This window comes from Rhea pennata, chromosome 19 (assembly GCF_028389875.1).
Source record: "Rhea pennata isolate bPtePen1 chromosome 19, bPtePen1.pri, whole genome shotgun sequence".
Lineage (NCBI taxonomy): Eukaryota > Metazoa > Chordata > Aves > Rheiformes > Rheidae > Rhea > Rhea pennata.
The window spans coordinates 5,117,522-5,123,521 of record NC_084681.1 but is presented as its reverse complement, the minus strand read 5'-3'; positions in this window follow the sequence as shown (position 1 = coordinate 5,123,521).

Below are 6,000 nucleotides of genomic sequence, written 5' to 3'. Positions count from 1 at the left end.
TATTTTGGGAAAATTCCATTAGAGGGGACCAAGATTTCTTCATAAATCATTGAATCTAGCTTGTGTACTGATAAAATCTGGTTAGTCATTTATTCTTCTGAGCAGTGCTTCGTTATGTGTGTTCATTATTTGTAAGAAGCAATTTACTTGGGTAATACAAAAACAGTGGATTACCTATGGCTGTTTTTAGCTGTGGATGTTTTACTATCCTGGAAAAAATGGATTAGAAAATGACCCTCCTTACCCACTTGTGTAATATAACAAAGGACTCATTAACTGGAGTCACAGACCTAATGTATGCACTACATTTTGCTAATTTAGCCAGCAAAAATCTCCCAGTGAGACACTGAAACCACTTTGAAAATGGTCCTGCGGATCTGTTTGCCGAAGTCTGTATTAGCTCTACCCTCTGCAGCAGAAGGGATCTGGCCAGAGATATTACTGCTGCTGCAATGCTCGGTTCTCTCTTCAGCAAAGGAGGATCGATGTTGTTAGACTCCAAAGTCCTAATTCCACACGTTAGCAGAGATTGAGTTTTCACAAAGTACCATTTACCAGATCATGGTAGGGATATACTTGACTCAGAATTAGAAAAGAAAATTTATTCCCTGGTATTGGACAGAAAGTTATTCTTTCTTTGAACTGGTATGTGCTTGCTATGCAATTTCAGATGATCATTCAAAATGCCTAAAAAAACTAATATTCTTTAAATTCTTCGTATAAGGCATCTTCTGCTTTATGACTTCTTTACTAGCATTTGTTGTAATGTGTTTGTGTAGAAATATTATCACTATTTAAAAAAGATTAAAAATGGGCCCAAAAGGCAAAACTAGCCCCTAGAGATCAGGTTTAATACAAAGTTCTGGCATGTTCAGATGTAGGATTTTGGTTGCTCTATTTCAGGCAAATGGACTGGGTCAGATTCTTTGTCAGTATAACTGAAATAACTTCCTTACAATTGACTGTCTGCATCAGTTTACACCAACAGGGAATTTGACGCCTTTAAATCAAAAGGAAGGTATCTTTTCATCCTCCAGATTCACATGGACATACTAATTCAATGCTGAGGTTTGGCATAATCTCTGATTTTATAGAGCACGTTTCTTCTCCAAGTACATTACAAATATCGCTTAAAATGCAGCCACGTCTGGTAGGGAAGTTAGAAAGGTTCCACAGTGCTCACCAGAGAAGGCAATTTAACGCCTCCTTTTATTTAAAATAACATTAATTCAGAGAACTACAGTTTCAATTGTGTTGGAAATAGTCAGACTAAACTGCATGAAGCTCAGTTAATGAAGTGTTTAGTTGCTCCTTCCAGAATCTGTACCTCTGCCTTAGGCAGTCTCTGTGTCTCTTTGATTATAGATCTTTACTGTGAATGAACAATTTGCACATAAGTCCTGTTCAGAGGATTTCTTAAGATAATATCCAGTTCCAATAAAGACAAACTGATTACACCTCCTGAAAAGGAGGCAGTTCCCACTGGAGTTACGTGGTGGTAAGCGGTTGGCAGTAATGCTTGAGGACTGGGGATATTTCTTTACAGAACCTCTTATACTTGATATGTTTGCTGTTGTGTTTCTTGTTCCACAAGGTGTTACCTTCATCAAGAAATCTAATATGCAGGTTATTGTGTCTACTAGTGTGTCTCTGTCCTAAACACAAAAGTCCTCTGAATAGGTTCTCCATGTACAAATAATTCATTCAAGATGTAGATCCAGCCTGTTCTCCCAAGGTAGAGGAAGAAACAAAAACTTCCCGCCTGGACAATAGGAGCAAGTTAGCACAACACAGGTGGTTCATAAGTCACTCTGATGGATTCAGTCAAAAAAAGTCTTCAATGATAAAAGTTGTAAAGTGTGGTAAGAAAAACTGGAGGAACTGGCATCTGTGAACATTGGTTACCTGTGCAAACACGAGCAACTGTAGTGCTCCCAGAAGCCTCCTCCCGTGTTACCCTGCGAACGCTGACTTTGGGGCTGCTCGCCTTTGTGGAGGCAGTGGCTGCTGTGAATGCGAGGTGTGGAAAGCAAGTTCCACGTGTGGAGATCCAGGTGAGGCGTTCCCCTTGCGGGATCGTAAGCTGTCACACCACTGCTGATTTTCAGAAGGACTTCCTCTACGTAAGCGACTGCTTTATTTAGTGACTGAGGCTCTTGAAGGACTCTCTCAGCAACTTCTCCCTGAGAAATGCACAGAATTAGCTTGTGTCTCAGCCAGCTTGGCCCTAATCTCTGCTTGTTTGGCCCCACTAACTTCACACGCTGCACCAGCCACATCTAAGCCTCCCTGGAGGAGTTGATGTTGCTGGAGCCAAGAACCTGGGTGTGAATTGGGCCCAAAAAGAGTGCACTTCCTACTTTGCTTTCACTTGACACAATGTGGGAAATTCTTGAGTAGCAACAAATTTTAGGCCAAGCAGTTAGGTTTTTTTTCTTTCCCCTCTCTCTATTGATTGTTTGCTTTTAAAAAAAGATTGGCAAATCTAGTGATTTTGAAAGCCCTGGATGGACCTAGATGTAGTGTGGACAGGTTTTGTGTGAGCTCTTCCACAGAGCTCTGCCAGTGCACTTTTGTCCTGGCCAATTCCTTCTTTTCTGTTCCAACCCTTGGCCTCTCCAGTGCAGACACTACCAAGTCAGGAAGAACTGAGACATATTATTAGGTGGTTTTGAGTTGTGGATATTTGCCTGCAGAATATGCTTTGCTTGCTTTCTCCCTTGACCAGACACAGGGATTAGGCTAGGCTTCCAGGGGCAGAAAGTGGAGCAAGCCTAAATGTGACTAATTTGGAAAGGAAATAGTGAAGAAGGGCCATATTCACAACACTCCCCAAAGTATGCCCTGTGGTGAGGGCCATGCTGTGGGACTCCAGGAGATGCTGTGCTTTCTAGGGCATTATGCAACGATGTGGCTCCAGTCTGTCTTGGGGATAGGATTCCCACTGCTGGCTGAATGTAGAGACCTCTATTTAGGTGGTTGTGCTATGCCTATCTCCATGGTGTCCAAACCCTCCCTCAGCAAGCATAGAACTGCAGAGTCCTTCTGCTTCCTGAGAACAAGGCAGGCCCTTGTGGGCTTCCTAGCAGAGCTGGGCGGCGGGGGAGCTGCTGGCTGTTCTCCCTGCAGCATGCACGCGTGCTGACGGCGGATGTCCTCGGGTGCTGAGGAAGGCCTGGGAGGTCGTGTATCTCGTGACCAGGGCACTGAAGCGGACATCCAGAGAACGTAGTTTCTGCCTGACTCTGCTAGATTACTGTGTGACTTTGGGAAAAGTGCTTGGCATATCTTTTTCTCTTCACCTTCTTTGCCTGTTATATGATCCTTAGGGGAGGGAGCTGTCATATAATTGAGTGTACTGGGGGGGGGCTACTGTGTTATAAATGATGAGCCATTAAAGATCATGTTGTTCATGCTGATAAATCTCCCAGTGAAATGAGGATATGCAGTGAGGGCTTTAGTGATTCAGCTGCTAGATAGCAATTTCTAACTGATTAAAATCATAAGATTAGGGAAAAACTTTAGTTTCCTAAAACAACCAGTTTAAAGATAAGTAATTAGAGGAAAGCTATCTGTCAAGTGAAATACAGAACTCACAGAAAAGTTTCCCCTATGGCTAAAAGGCATGGGCTATAAAATAGATTTTTTTCGCCCTTCACAAATCATTTAAACATAAGTAAGAAATCAGTAGCTCCCTCTTCAGAAGCACCCTAAGGAATAAAAATGCAGTGAATCATGGGTATTTTATTACCAGCCTGTGTGTCTATCTGATGGCAAGCATCAATGGCTTCCCTTACACAGGGTGCCCAGGGGGATAGAAGAATGCAGGGAATAGCTTACTAGTTTCTGTGTCTGTCTAATGGCAGAAATCCATGTTTTCTTATGGAAGACGCTGCAGTAACGCACAGGCAGCATTTCAGTGCATGTGCTGGGCTTTCTGGTGGCAAATCATAAAATGGTATTGAAATTTTCCCACTCACGAAGGGCCTGCTGTGCCAGCTAGACGTGATTCGTGGGCTGAGACCCTTGTAGTAGAGGCAGAAACCAGGTTCGTAAAGGTAGATGAGGAGAACAAGAAATAAGACGGAGAATGCTGGGGTGGGGGTGAAGCTGCAGGGAGAATGTCCACAGATTTTAATAGTAGAAACAAAAACTGAAATAGGAGTTTATTCTACCATGTGGAGAAGGAGCCCAAGTAGAAAGCATCTTCTGAGAAAGTGATTGACATTCTGCTTAGGATGGAAGTGCTACACGGCATGAAACTTTCTTACGTTAGCAAGCATCATGCCAGGACAGTTGCTTCTCTGTGAGTTGTTAAAGCAGTGCAAAGCAGGAAGGTAGAGCTGCCCAGCTCCCCGCGTACTCTGACGTTCCCGGACAAAAGTAGGGATCAGGGAGGTCTGACGGAAGCCAGTTCCAGCGGAATTAGCTTTTCGTCCGTACTGCTGAGTGATCACTGTGTTTTTATTTTATCTGCTACGCTTTAGAGAAGGGCTGTACATCATCCGGTGATAATCTCCACGGAGCCCATATCACTTCCAGCTTTAATACTTCTTGTAGAAAGTCAGTTAGGTTATATCTGCACTGCAAGCTATAGGGAAGAGTAAAGATACATAGGCTAGCTTGCAGTGAGCTGGTAGGGACAGAGAATAGTCTGGCTGAGCTCAGAATGGAATGATTTACCCTACCAAAAAGCAGGATAAATTGACCTGATTAATTTGTATTGATTCTGCCTTTCTACTGCTAGCTTCATGCTAGTTTGTGAGCTAGGTGGTTTTAGGATGGTCCTCATGTCTCTGCTTTGTATCACAGAGCGAAACACAGACATGCACCAAGTCTTGATTTAAAGACTGTAAGTAGCAGGAATCTTGTTCATCCCTAGGTAAGACACCACAGTGATTAATTGGCCTCATTGGTAAAACTGTGCATGTTATTAATATAGCTGCAGTCTCTGCTGTTGACATGCTGATCCTGAAGGGAAAGGGTTTCACAAGCTGGTGGCTGCATGCTCTTGAGCCTACTGGCTGTTTCAGGAGCCAGAGCTCTTTTCTGATAACAAGCCCAAACTGTTCCTCAAGATCTAGGAAAAGAACGGCTGTTTGCTCCTTAGTTTGGTTCACACTTCTGGTCATCGTTTCCTTATAGTAAAAGTAATTTAAAAATCAAGCCATATAAAGTTTTGCTCCTCCAGTGATTTGTTTTATTTTCACTGGGTCTGGAGACATGATGTGCTCCCTTTCTCTCAGACTGGTTATTAACATTTTGCCTGGTGGCTTTTTGTGGAAAATCATAAAAATATTTGGTGAGCAAGAGAGATGTTAAGTGCTTTGGTGGTCTGATCAGGGAGGGTATTCTGGAAGACTGGATGTTTTGTTTTGGATTAAATAACTAGCTGTATCCTTTATGGATGGTGGGGACACACGGCATTGCAGAAGAGTTTTGTATTTCTCTTCTAAATCATTCTTTTCATTTAGAATGTTTGAATGTTTTGCGTTAAACTTTTAACGGCTGTGTTTTCAGTTTAAACTACTTCTGGCATTTCGGTGAAGGTAAATAAGCATCCCGACAAGGCAACCATTGGAGCAGGCCAGTGGCCAAGGCCAGCTGAGATTTAATAACAGCTGGAGAGGGAACAACTTCCAGTGTCATGGAAGATGGGGAGTCGTCATGGGAAAGGGGGCTGAGTCAAAGGAGTGGAAATGGACTTCAGCAGGCTTTGGATCAGGTGAGTGAGAGGAGCAGGTCAGCAGGGAGAGAAGAGCTTCCCAGAGGAAACTTGTTAATGCTTCAGAAGCCATTGTTTGTGGGGGAAAGGTGTAGCCAAATGTTATTAGGGCCAGAAATACCTTTTCCCGATGTCATATAAACATTCAGCTTTTAGACGAGCCACTTCAGTGAAAACTTGCTTCCTTCATTCAATTTTAACAGGTATGTACTCTTAGAAAACCAAATTTTACTAGACTATCAGTACTTTTGCACTGAGCTCCTATTAAGGAAAAG